A 14,582-nucleotide genomic window follows, 5' to 3' on the forward strand; every position below is an offset into this window, starting at 1 on the left:
AACTAAACTATAAAACAACAGAAACAAGTGTTTGATATTTCACGTCTAAATAGTAAAATAAAAGATACAATGGCCTTTATATAAATTCACGAAAATACTATAACGGATTGCACAGAGTCGAAATTTACGAAAATACTACGACGGATCGCAGTCAGTCGTCACGAGTACAGAAATGCAAGAATGTATATCAAACTGTATATAAAACAAAAGAAAGCACCTATGGCGCGCAGAGATAATTATATCTTTATAGACAGTCAGTTATTTTGTGATTTCAGAAAGTAAAATTGGGTATATTGGATATTTATACAATTGGTATGATTTCTTTTATAATTTTCAGAATATTTTTATTATTATTGTTGTTGTTGTTGTTGTTGTTGTTGTTGTTGTTATGTTTTATGTTACATTGTATTTTAGTAAAATAAATATTGAAAAATGAGCGATTCAGAATCTGAATATGCATACGCTGTCAGAAAAAGGCTCAGAAGAAAGTCAGTAGTGATAAGTATAGTAGTGATTCTGAAGATAATTCAGAAGAAGATATGGCCATTGATTGGAAGGAGATAAGCAATGTCCAACCCAATCGACATCCTCAAAGGTTTCCATTTGTTATCACTCCTGATTCAACTTTTCTTTTAGTGGACAATTTCGATATACTGCGCTTTTGTTCCATGGAAAAAGGCTATATTTTATTCTCGAATAGATAAGTATTATAGCTTACAATCCTATGTAAATGATAAATATCAATAACACGATTCTTTTTCTTAGCTTTCATATTGTTATTTTCAATTCTCGAATATATTCGAGTGTGAAAAATTATAGCAGCATCAAATACAACGCCGCTCGAATTATCTCGAGTGTGCACAGTTTGGCCTGTTTAGCGCGTTCGAATTAACTCGAGCGTGCAAGTTAAGGGGTTAAAAGAAGTTGGGAAGTAACAGACGATTTGGATTCAATCATTCCTGCATACATACAGTGCTGGACAAAAGTATTGGCACAGCATGATTGTTATGATAAAAATGCTTATAACTATGAAACAAATTGTTAAAAAGGAAAAATTTGTTTACACGTTTATTTATTTATTATTCTAGATTATTATTTAACAGAAACAGTAATATAAATAAAGTGATATGCGAAATAATAACAAAAACATATTTATTGAGCGTTTTAAGCATGGACAAAAGTATTGGCACAAATGATTGAAAGTACTTAGAAATTAAAAATTAATATTTGGTTGGCCCTCCATTCCTCATGATAACTTCCTTCAATCGTTTTGGCATTGAAGTTACCAATTTTTTTGTAAAATCCGGCTCTATATTGTTCCATTCTTGTAAAATAATAGCTTTTAATTGGTTTTTGTTTGTTATATTATATTTTCTAATTTTTTTTTCTAATTCATTCCAAACATGTTCGATGGGATTCATGTCTGGACTCTGGGGTGGGGTATTTAATGTATGTGCGGTATTGTAAACGATCCATTGTCGTACAATATAGGCAGTATGTTTTGGATCATGGTCTTGTTGAAAATAAAAATCACGCGGGAGATTTAATTTATTAGCACTTTTAAATAAATTTTCCTTTAATATATTTAAATATACATATTTGTCCATAATCTCATCTATGAATACTAATTCGCCAACCCCAGACGCTGCAATGGAACCCCATACCATGACTCCACCTCCTCCATGTTTCACAGTGGCTTGTAAATGTTGTGGATCCATTTCCGTATTTGGCTTTCTCCAAACTAATACTCTGCCATCTGATTTAAATATATTAAATTTAGTTTCATCTGAAAATAATACGTTATTCCAGAATGTGGGATCCTTTTTTATAAATTCTTTTGCAAATTCTTTTCTCATCTTCCGATTCTTCTTGGATATGTATGGTTTCCTTCTTGCGACACACGCAGAATATCCCGCATCTTTTAACACTCTCCGTATAGTTTTCGAACTTACTTCTTTTTTATTTTCTTCATTTAACTTTGCTCTAAGTTGTGATGAGTTTAATTTACAATTTATTTTCACTTCCTTTACAATTTTCCGTTTTTCTCTAACTGTTAACTTTGAGGGACGTCCACTTCGATTCCTACTTTTGAAATCTGATTGATTCTCAAATCGTTTTACGACACTTCTAATAGTGAATCGACTTCTATTAACACTTTTTGCTATTTCACTATAAGATTTTCGCATTTTGTGCAAATTTAATATTATTTTTCTCTCTTCACTTGTAGTTTCTTTCCCTCTTCTTGACATTGTTGCTTGTTATATTTCCTATGTTGCTAATCGACTGAACTTAAGGATGACTGTTAGAAAAAATGACTATCAGGGAATCCCCTACCTATACCATCAAGTGACAATCGGATTTTTTTCGGAGAGATACAACTACACTAAATTTTGTATAATGTGCCAATACTTTTGTCCATGCTTAAAACGCTCAATAAATATGTTTTTGTTATTATTTCGCATATCACTTTATTTATATTACTGTTTCTGTTAAATAATAATCTAGAATAATAAATAAATAAACGTGTAAACAAATTTTTCCTTTTTAACAATTTGTTTCATAGTTATAAGCATTTTTATCATAACAATCATGCTGTGCCAATACTTTTGTCCAGCACTGTATATGTATGTAGTAACGAGTACATATATATGATAAAACAATCGAGGATATCACTCAAACAGAAAGAGGAAGAGAGAAAGTGAGCGAAAGTTACATAGTGAGGCAGCGAGTATCGATCTTGTAAAGTACTTTCTAAACAGAATTATTCGCACCGGCCATATATAGTATCGTTATCTTAACCGATAAACCAAAAATACTCCTTGTTAGAAATGTTTAACTTTCCTCCACTTGTCTTGTGTATGTGTGCGTGTGTGCGTTCGTGCGTGCGTGTATATATGTGTTCGTCTCTAAAAAAATAGACGTGACATTTTGCTATCCAAATTATAAACAAATATTAAAAATAACAAAATTGAACAGTTTACTTATTTTGATTCTAAAATAGTCACAGTGTGCCATCAGCCACAGCGGAATACAGTGGTAGATTACTATGGAAGTGATGTCACACGATGAAAATGACATCACGGTGTTCTTACTCTATGACAAAGTTGCGTTGCCTGGGTACAATCAAAACAAGATAGACCGAAACAAATACAAGATAATGAAAAAATCACGATGGTATGAAGAAAGAGGTGAAGGGTAAAACTATAGCTCATAGTAAAATACAGGCATTTTTCACTTATATATTATTAAGACGACAGAAGAATCAGTAGAAAATCCAGATCAAGATCAAAGAAGAGAAATAACAAACAATACATAGAAAAACAATAACACAAAAACCAAGCCTTATACAAACTGGAAGAAAAACTAGCTCCAGATAAAAATGGTATAGACAATAAAATGATTATAAACTTAGTTACAGAATATAAGAAGACCCTCTTAGAAATATACAGTAAAATCTGGAAAACAAGAAACATCTTTAAGGAATGAAAGGAGTCAGTAATAGTACTGCTAAGCAAACCATGCAAAAAAACCTACAGACTGAAGGAATAGATATCGTAATGAGAAACTAGTAATCGGTGGAATATAGAATCTAAAGCAATCAGCAATAGGGCTACAATATTCACTACTGGAGCTATCGCCGTATACGAAGCACTAATAAAGGTAGAAAAACTTTTAAATGAAAACAATGACATAGATATAGCAATCTTTTCTGACTCTAGAAGCATTCTAGAAAATATCCAATTACAAAAGGGAAAAAAATAAACAGTAAAATAGAAGAAGCACAAAATTCAAGGAAAGGTAATAAAATTCAAAAAACAAAATTAACGTTAATATGGATCCTTACATACACAGGTATAAAAGGTAAGAAAAAAGCAGAAAAAGCAATCAAAGAAGGAGCGAAGAAACAACCAAATGATATAATAAAAATACCAACGTCAGACAACAGGATATCCTACAAAGAAGAAATATGGAGAAAAATGACTGAGAAGATAAAAAATCAAAGCCAATGGAAAGAAAGAGAATACTTCAATAGAAAAAACAATGCAAGTAAAAGAAAACCTTAATTTGATGAACTAAAAAAGTGAAGTAGATGCGCGATAATTACATTAAACAGAATAAGAAAAAATAATAACAAATCAGTACAATCTAACCCAGTTCTTATACAAAAAAAAAAAACTAACATCACCGAACTATGAGTGTGAAATAGAGGAAAAGGACATCAACCATGTAACTTAGACATGCCCAAAAAATTAATAAGCTAGGAGTACACTGTCTAAAAAACTGCAGAAAAAAGGATTACAATCAGAAACAGATGTAAAGGAAATAATAAGTGACTATTAAGCCACATATAATCTCTAAAGAAATGTATAAGAAAAACAAAGAGAGAAGTAAAAGTTTAAGAATAAAAAGGAAAAAGAGAAACAGACCACTATTTATATTATAATTCTGTTTTGTATTAATTTTATTTCTATTTGGTTTGTTTTAATTTTATTTTATTTCAGTCACTATTAAATATTAGGTAAAATAATAAATAGTATGTAAAGAAATAATGTAAATAGCAACCAAAAATTAAAATTTGTAAAAAGCAAAGACTGAAAAAAATATAAATCAAGAAAGGAATGATTTGTAAAACAAAAGGGAAACAATAAACCTAACCTAACCTAACCTAGTTATTAAACTGAGAGAGAACGTAAGAAGTGAACGCTGTGTAAGGAGCGTTCGCACAACGGACAACAGTTTTGTTACTAGAATGTGATAAACTATTAAAACAAGTGATAATAAACTGTAAAATAAAAAAACAATTGTAAGTTACCTCTAATTCAACGAACTTAATATAAAGAAAGTCTAGCATCCGTGTAATTGTAGAACCATAAGAATAGTGTAAGTCCAAAATTTAAAATAGTAAAATATATATGAAAGAATAAATTATAGAATAACAAAAAGCACGTTCGAAAGAATAACGAAAACACGTTCGAAGAAGGGAGATAATGAAAAAAATAATGAAATAGAAATGTGGGAATGGATAAGGAAAAATTAAAAGAACTAATAAAGAATAAAATAATGAAAAAGTAATAAAAAAGAAAGAAACGTTACAAGGAGAGAAAAAAAAATAATCCAAAGAAGAAAGCAATAAAGGAAGCGGGACCCTTAGTTAGGAAAGAAACAGAAGTAAAGAAGATAGAAAGAGAAAGAAATGTGTAAAGGATGGGAAAACAAGCTGTGGAAGAAGGAATTGGCGGAAGTCAAAGCGACAGGAGGAAAAGGGGAAGCCGCATAAGGAAATATCGAATTTTATGAAAATCAAGAATAGAACAAGGCCATTGGTGGAGGAAATACTGGCGGATACTAAAAGGACCAATCAGAAAAAAGTAAAAATGACTATTGATATCGAAGTGACAAAAAATCTAAGCTGAACACCAGAGAAATAAATCATAAATACAAATAAACCATGAATAGTTAGAGACAAAAAGGTGAATATCAAAATAGTTAACAAAAAACTCAATGAGTCAAAAGATTCAGAAAGGGTGTAGTTCATGAGTGGGAGGACTCCTTTGAGAAACTATGTGATCAAGGCAAATTCTCTCTAGAAAGATTAAAGAAAAAGAAAAAGAAAATGAAAGATGGAAAAGCGAATGGAAAGAGTCAAAAGCAATTTCGATTAAATTTGTGAGAAAGGCAGTCAAACAGAGGCATATCAAATGCATTAATTGTAGCAGAAATAATTCCAGCATAGCTAAAGAATGCTCGATATCCTCAATCGAAGGGAGGCAATGTCCAAAAAGCTTTAATGGCGCATAAGTACCTAAGTTGGAAAAAAGTGAACAAAATTTACAATAAGGGAAGCAGAACACGCTGCTAAGGGAAACGGAGTAGAAACGATAATATATTGTGCAATAGCTACAATTAACCTTAAGGCACCCAAAGAAATATGTAGGAAGAAAGGCAAAAAAAGTACAATGAAAGAGAGATGCTAAATATAGGGTGGACCACCTAAGTAAGACCACCTAAATATCACCTCTAATAGCGAAGATACAATAAATATTTTATATGCTATTTAAATAATTTGCAAAAACCATTTTATTGCAAAAAATGTTTTTTTCTGGTTTTTTATAATTTTTTTTATTGCATCGTGTAGCTGATGCAAAAATACGTTTAGATATGTACGTTACATGACTTCGAAATGACTTTTGAGTTCAAAAATTAAATGGAAACGAAAAATTTTTATTTATCGAAACGTGAGAGACGAAGACGTCGTCCGGGAATTTGTAAGAATAAATAAACATGTTTACTATCACTCTACGAATGACTTCTGACACCGCAGAAGTCTGTTCATTTTCAAACATTTCGTCAGTATATCGATATTATCCTTCAGAATGTGTTACTCGAAGCAAGAGAAAATTGATATGATTCTGATGTACGGCAAAAGTAATCAGTGCTTAAGACAAGCTGTTCGATTGTACCAAGCGAAATTTCCTGAACGCAACTGTCCATCGTGTTATTATACATGGAGAGGTGGTCAAACATTTTTTTGAAGGTGGTAGTATCAATACGAAGAAGCGTATGCGAACCCATAATGTTACAAATCAATTAAATACCGAGGTTTATTATGGAAAAAGTTGTCGAAAATCCACATGTTAATACACGACAATTGGAACGGTAATTAACTAGTATTTCCAAAACAAGCATAATACGAATACTTCATGAACAAAAATTGTATCCGTATCATGTGTCCCTACATCAGGATCTTCATGGACGTGATTTCGAAAATCGCCTGACTTTCTGTCAGTGGGGTTTACAGCAATATGAAAACGACGAATCGTTTTTTTTTTTTTAAAGAGAATGCTGTTTATCGACGAGGCATCTTTCACCAATCATGGCCAATTAAATCTGAGAAGCATGCATTATTGGTCATTGGAAAATCCATGATAGTTAAGACAAGAAGATAGGCGGAGACCTTAGACCGTAAATGTCTGGTGCGGTATTTTGAATAAACAAATAATTGGTCCTTATTTTATAAATGGTAGACTAAATAGACAAAAGTATGTAACATTCTTACAAGATGAGCTACAGATGCTTTTAGATGATGTACCATCAGACATTCATGGAAGAATGTGGTATCAGCACAATGGTTGTCCAGCCCATTCTACACGTCTTGTAAAACAAAATTTCCAAATTCTTGGATTGGACGTATCGAACGTTTGGCGTGGCCACCGCGGTCGCCAGATCTCGTGCCTATGGATTATTCCTTATATTTAAAAGAAGTTATTTATTGTGAACAACCAGCAACACCAGAGAATATGAAAGACAGAATAATAACAGTTTATGCTGCAATTAATCCCGCAACATTTGAAGGGGTTAGAGAGTCTCTTATACGTACGTTTCAAAAAATGTATGGATTTGAAGGGGCATCATTTCGAACATCTACTACAATGGCAGTCTGAAAAATAGGTTCGTGAAATAGTATTACAAATTTCATAATTTAAAACTTTTCCATTTAATATTTAAGCTCAAAGGTCATTTCAAGGTCATGTAACAAATTTTTACATCAGCTACACGATACAATAAAAAAATTATACAATCATACGCAAAAAGCATCGGTAACCTTTTAAATTCCGAGAAAGTTACCCTAGAAAAAAGAACATTTTTGCAATAGACTGGTTTTTTTAAACCATTCAAATAGCATACAACATATTGTTCGTACTCAAAAAACGTACTCTAAAAAACAAAACGGATGAAGACCAACAGTGAGGGAGCTGTTAATTTTTCACTTCTTTAGAGTTTGTCACAACCAATTATTTTCTATGCCCGTTTCCCTCACAAAAATTCGCAGTAGTCAGAACTCAACAAAAAATACAAGTACACACTTTGATTAGACTAACAGACATGGCTAGATTCACTTTTAAAGAGTATGCTGATATGCACTTAGTTTATGGTTTTTGTGGGTATTCTGCAAGAGCAGCGCGTCGTGAGTATGCGTTGTCATTTCTTCAGCGACGTGTACCAAGTTCAGCCGTTTTTACAAGAGTTCACTTATCACTGAGGACAACTGAACGTTCACACGGGAAACAGGAAACCAACAATGGTATTAACTAGGGTAATTCGCCAACCCGACATTAGCACGCGAACTCTCGTCCGAGAATTTGGACTATCGCAAACAAAGGTATGACGTGTTTTACATAAAAAAAACTTTCATCCCTATCATTTAACAAGTATTAAGCGATTAGAAGAGGGCGATCAAAATTACCGCATCGAATTTTACCATTGATTATTGTCTTCCGATGGAGAGCAGGATCATTTCTTTCATTCCATTCTGTAGACTGATGAATTGAATTTTACACGAAATGGTATTATGAGTGTATATAATTTGCACCATCATGCTACAGAAAATCCTCGCGCAATACGTCAGCAGTAGAGCCAAAAGGAAGTTTAATGTAAACGTTTGGGCAAGCATAATTAGTGATTTACTAATAGGTCCCTTTTTGAATTTTTCAGAAACACTGAATGGACCAGCCTATTTGCGGTTTTTACAAAATATACTTCCAGAGTTACGAGAGGATGTTTCTTTGTCAGTGAGATCATGCATAATTTTCCAATGCGATGATACTCCTCCTCACTTTATCCTAGCCGTGCGTCATTATTTAAACAACACATTTTCCAGTTGGATTAGGCGAGGGGGTTCTGTTCCATGCCCACCAAGATCTCCCGATTTAACCCCAATCGATTATTTTGGTTGGTGGGGATTCATGAAGGCTGAAGTTTATCGAACTGAGGTGTCCAATGAAGCCGTTCGACGAGAACGGATTCTAGCTGTAACCGAAAAGTTTCACGAAAATGATGGAAACCAATTTGAAAATGAATTTAGTTCGATAATACAGGGCTAATAAAGGACTAGCAATAAGAAAACTAACAAAATCGAATACAATAAATGTGACCATGAGAAAAATGTAGCTGGTAGTTGCTTCACTCACTCCGTTCCATTCCTACAGTTTTCACCATTCCTCAAAAAGTTTCTTTGCTTCCGTGGAATAAAAAACTGATTACACCATCAGAAAGCTTAGTGAATAAAGAAGTTTTTGTGAAATTTGCCGCCCTCCAAGTCTAAAAATAATTACCTAAATAGGAGATCAAAGTTTCTGTAATTTTAAAAGTTTTATTTTTATTTAATCGTCTTTTTGCATGTTAAGAAAGAAAGAGAAAAAAAATAATTAAATTCTTTGCAGCACAATATCGTGGGAGTTACGCTACTGTATACTATGATGTAGGTCTTTGGAAATCCTCAATTTATGGCGTCGGAACTTGCTATCGTATAGGTTGATTAAACTTCATTACTTCTAAAACTGGTCATCGAAAAATATTAAAAGCTAAAACGTTTCCCTAAAATATACATATATAACTTGATTGTCCTGCACACTATAAACAACTCGTTGTTTGCTTGAAACTCTGCGAGGTTCTTGTATCTAATCGCTGCTGAGTCTCTGCTCTTGAAAATACGTCTGTTACATCATATCCTTTTTCTGAACCATGTGGAGGGCGGCCCATTGGTTTTCGAATTTGGTTCACGTGAGAGAAAACATATCCATGGACAATCGACGAGGTTTACAAAAGATTGACCGCCCGGCAGTTGTACGTACAGTCGATCACGAAAATATTTAGACAGCGCTCTAGTTTTGACCAATTATACGCTGTATTTATCATAAACACCCAATTAAAAAAAGAAATACCACTTGGTTAACGAAAATGTAAGAAACATTTATTTACAATACGTTATTACGTAAATAATTAGGGAAAAATGAAAAGATCACCTAATTTTACGTCACAAAAATATTTCGACACTTACGGACCATGTATACATATTCAACGCATTTCTAATTACAATAAAGCCCTTAAGACAATGTTTGTATAAAGAGTAATTGACCTTGTATGCGGCAGAATGAAGATTGAAAATCTGTTATTCTTAGTCCAATCTTTATTGTAATGGGTCGCAAAATTAAGACGACGTCGATTAATATGCGATGGTTAGTAATATTTCATTACGAAAAAGGAAATTCGTATAGAAAAATTGCAAACAAGTTAAATATAAATAAGAGCACAGTTTGGGACATTATCCGATGATATAAAAACGAGCGCGAATCAATTCCAAGTATTCGCGACAAATGCTCTATTATTATTGGGATAGTAAAAAATAATCCACGAATAAGTGCCCCAAAGATAGCAACCGAGTTAAGTGAAGATTAGTATAATTAGTTATTTTTGAAGAGTCCCAATTTCTGTTTATTACTTTTTCTAATTAACTTCTTAACTGGGATTAAGGCATTAAAAGGTTGCTAGAAAACTTAGTTTACCTCTTAATGTTTTTCTTCAATAGCTATTGACGCTAATGATTGTGTTCCGTGGCCCTACCCCTACCGGAAGGTAGCGATCACCACCCTCTCGGGATTAAGTAGCTCGCGGATTGGCTGACTGCTGAACTCCGAACCTCTATATAAATTTACATTTTGTGAAATAAACTAGTCAAAAACCTACCAGCAAAAAATCGTCCGAGATATTCTACCCGAGCAAGTAAGCGAGGAGAAATTAGAAAGTGTGAGGAGAATGCTGCGATTAGAGGGATACAATGAACAAATAGCTCAAAAGAAATCGTATATTGTCCAAAAATGTATATGGAAGCAATGGAATAATCAAGGTATGGCGAAAATTCAAAAAAGAATTAAATTCGGAACATTTTAATGTTTTGAGACTATATTTCGTCCCGTGGAGAAAGGAAATTAGTGTTTATCGACTATATCCTCAATAAAAATAAATACTTAAACGTTTTAAAAGATAATTTAGTGAAAAATGTAACCAGTATCAGATAGTGTTAAGTTTTACTAGGATAACGACCCGAAGCATAAGTCACGAATTGTGCGAGAATTGTTACTATATAAATGCAAGCATATATTACAACCATCACCGCGATCACCAGATTTAGACACTGCAGAGAATTTATACGTGAAGAAGAATTAAAAAAATGCTTGAAAGAGAAATGACGATGCGTTGAGGACGATTATTTAAAAAAAATAATGTACAACATGTCAATCTGATTGTGGCACGTCATAAAACATATGGGGTGCTCGACAAAATATTAATATATAAAAACAGAATTTTCATGAATTGCTGTAAACTTAGATCTTCTACTGTCCAAATATTTATTTATTTTCGCAATGTGATAATAAGAGATCTTTTCATTTTTCATTCATTATTTATGTAATTACGTACTGTAAATAAATGTTTCTTACGTTTTCGTTAATTACATACTGTACTGTACTATCATATATGTTAAATCTTCCTTTCTTTAATTGTGTGTTTATGATAAATAAGGCATACATGTATATATGTATTAGTCAAAAGTAGAATAGTGTCCGAATACTTTCGTGATCGACTGTATATGGTGTACGACGTCGTGTTTTACCTTACACTCGTTTGAGGGGCGCGAGCCTGTTTCCACGCCACAAGGGCATACGCGAACATGCTTTCCATCCACTTGCCAACGAATATCCGTCCTCTGGATCGGGAGAGGAAAAACCCAGCAGTGGTCCCGCTCGGCCGCCTGGGCATCCACGGGGACCTGCGTGCACGCACATCCTGACCCGATCCACACTCGTTTGAAGAGTATTCTGAGCTCGGCCCCGGGAGGGGGCGCGAGTCTGCTACCACGCCACTAGGGCATACACGAACACCACACTCGTTTGAGGATTTATTGTCTGCCCTACACCAGGACGGTGATCAGGCGTGCTTCCTCACCCAGACGGGTATACGCGACGGAATCGAGCCTCTACCTCCCAGGGTACTCCCACCTCACTGAAACGGGCGATGGAAAAATCCAGATGTGCCGGGGCGCCTTTCCCACCGGGCGAGTCCTTCAGCTACTCCGTCGGAGAGGACGAATCCTAACCGCCGGAGCACCCACGGGGAACCTCGGGGAGGCGAACTCGCTACGTGTACGCGAACACGCTCACTCTGACCCTTTTTGAATATTAAGCATCAGTTTGGCCAAATTTATAGATGCTCCAGACTGCCTGCTCAGTCAATTCATGTTTGCTCTACGAAAAGATTCGGACTATTTTGGGCAATCGATAATGCACCAAACCTCTGAATCTTAGTTTAATTCGATATTGTAGCCCCAGAGCCCCGTCAGCCACCGGGCAAGCCCGGCGCCCAGGTTCCACCACGAGGAGGTGGGGATGGGTATATCCTGAACACCCAGGTTCTGGAACCCCACACTCGTTTGAAGATGTGGCTTGGCTTGGTCCAGTAGGGATCGATTTTGGAGGTCCACCGGCAGGTCATAGTGGCTGAAGAAGTCAACCCCATGGTCAGCCTCGTGACGTCAGTGATGACGAATTTCCACGAGAAGACTCTGCGGAGTCCTAGGTTTAGATGGAGAAATCTTTCGTGAGTAACTCGCACGTTCTTCTCATGATTCGACCCGAACCTGCGTTGACAGGTAAGTATTCCTTCTTCGTAGCTCAGTCGGTGACATAGAGCCAACCTTAGTACGAGAGGCGTCCTTGTTCGTTTCCCGACCTGTACGATGGTACCAGCAATGCTTATTCTTGAGCGACAGTTTTGCTATCTGGAGCTCGAGACTCTCCAGAGTGTTTATTAAAATGTCTGTCGCTTTGTTGGATGATATGCTATCGTAATTTGGTATTGATTCGTATCTCCATGAATTTATTGATCTAGCAATCAATTTCTGGTTAGTTATTCAGATCCAGTTATCGTTACGATGGCTCGAGTCATGACTGGTAACCGGTCTAACCATAACGTTCGTAGAAAGTCGTCTGATACAGTCGAGCCTGCCAAATTACTCATTTTAACGGAGGAACTGCGATGGTGCAGTTCCGGTCTTTTATTTCTTTTTGTTTCAGATGTTGCCGAATACATTCTCCTTATGATGTGGACAACCGTTGAATTAACTCCTTCTTATGAGTCTTATGTTTCTCCATCTCTGATGGTCTGATAAAAATATCTTGCATTTCGGCGGCATATTTCAGCTCAACTGCGACATTATATAATAAAATTTGATATTGTTGGCTGTGACGCTATTTAAACAGCATTTAAACGACTGTGCCTCGATCTGATTAAAAAAGAAGGCGGAACGCGGATGCCAACGCGTAAGCACTGCCACTTATAGCGGACGTATAGACATTGCATATCTTCAGCGCTGCACTATCACGAACTATTGTATATTACCCTTTGCACTCCATTGTCGCCGCTGCGGCGACACGGCACGCCAGCATCTACAGGCAACATTGTATCTTTATACTGGTAGGAAGATATTTCGGCACGCGCTAACGGTAAGTGTCATCGGTCTGGCGACCGAGCTTGCTCCGTTTCTTTCAATCGTATTTTTGTCTGTCAGCGTAAAACACGAAAAAATGAAATTTGAAAGGCGACCAGACCACCGCTATTGAGCCTAAGTCTGATTTATCGTACGGTTCTCCTGAAAACGGTCCACTACAGGGCAAATGTTTATGGACAGGTATTATACCAGTATACCTTTGACAGAGGAATTAATGAAAATGATGTGCCACTTAACTGGAACTATAAAAACAAGTAGAAAAGGTATTCCAAAGCTACCGAAAAAAAAGTTTTCACAGCTGGAAACCTTTATTAGAAAAAAAGGAGAAGCCATGTTTTTAGCCTGGAAAGACAAAAGAGTCGTTTCCCTTTTGAGCACGTGGAATGATGCTGGAATGATGACAGCAAGAAGAATTCTGCGAGGAGGGAAGGAGATAAAGATTAGGAAACCTAATGCAATTGTAAGCTATACAGCTTCCATGGGCGGCGTTGATCGAGCCGATCAATACGCAGCCACGTATTGTTTTTTGAGAAAATCACTGAGGTGGTGGAGGAAAATGTTTTTTGGGGGCATGGAAGTCTGTGTGATCAATTCATATATTATATATAAGACTGTAAAAAAAAATCGAAATGAGAAACCATTGACACATTTGAGATATGTGAAACTGCTAGTAGATCAACTAGTTAACGATTTTCGACAAGAAAGATCGAGAGCTTCATCTTCTGCATCTGCATCTGTTGAGATAAGGCTAAACGGGAAGCTTCACGTAATGCGGAAGGGCAAAAAAACAGATTGTGTCGTTTGCTCTAACAGGCAGAAGAAAGGTAAAAGGCATGAAACCAGTGAATATTGTGATACTTGTCCTGGCAAGCCACGAATGCATCTTGGGGATTGCTTTTCACGGTATCATACTACGAAGAATTTTAAAAGATAATTGTTATTTTTATGTATTGTTATATTCTTTACATCGTAATTTTGTTAATAAAACATAGCTTTCAAATGTATACAAGCTTTCTTTAATGACACGGCAGGGTCTTTGAGTTTCCTCAATTGCGCGGTCGCAACATTGTAAACACTTTCGGAGTAGCTGATGGTCATGATCAAAATGTTCCGGAGTAGCTGAAACCTCTTGCTAAAAAGTGCTCGGAGTGCAAAGGGTTAATGATCTAACTTGTGATCACATCGAGATCACCACACCCCTTTTATATCCCTTTTTTTTTTCGTTCACGATCAACTTGTT

General features: G+C 35.5%; 1 long non-coding RNA gene across 1 annotated transcript; it reads left to right on the plus strand.

Moving 5' to 3' along the window:
* The first annotated feature begins 7,755 nt into the window (after nt 1–7,755).
* LOC143431368 (uncharacterized) lies at nt 7,756–8,505 on the plus strand. The gene is made up of 2 exons (XR_013102702.1): nt 7,756–8,161; nt 8,494–8,505. It is a non-coding gene; the product is annotated as an uncharacterized LOC143431368 (long non-coding RNA).
* The last annotated feature ends 6,077 nt before the right edge of the window (nt 8,506–14,582 follow it).

This window comes from Xylocopa sonorina, chromosome 17 (genome assembly GCF_050948175.1).
Source record: "Xylocopa sonorina isolate GNS202 chromosome 17, iyXylSono1_principal, whole genome shotgun sequence".
In the NCBI taxonomy this organism is placed as follows: Eukaryota; Metazoa; Arthropoda; class Insecta; order Hymenoptera; family Apidae; genus Xylocopa; species Xylocopa sonorina.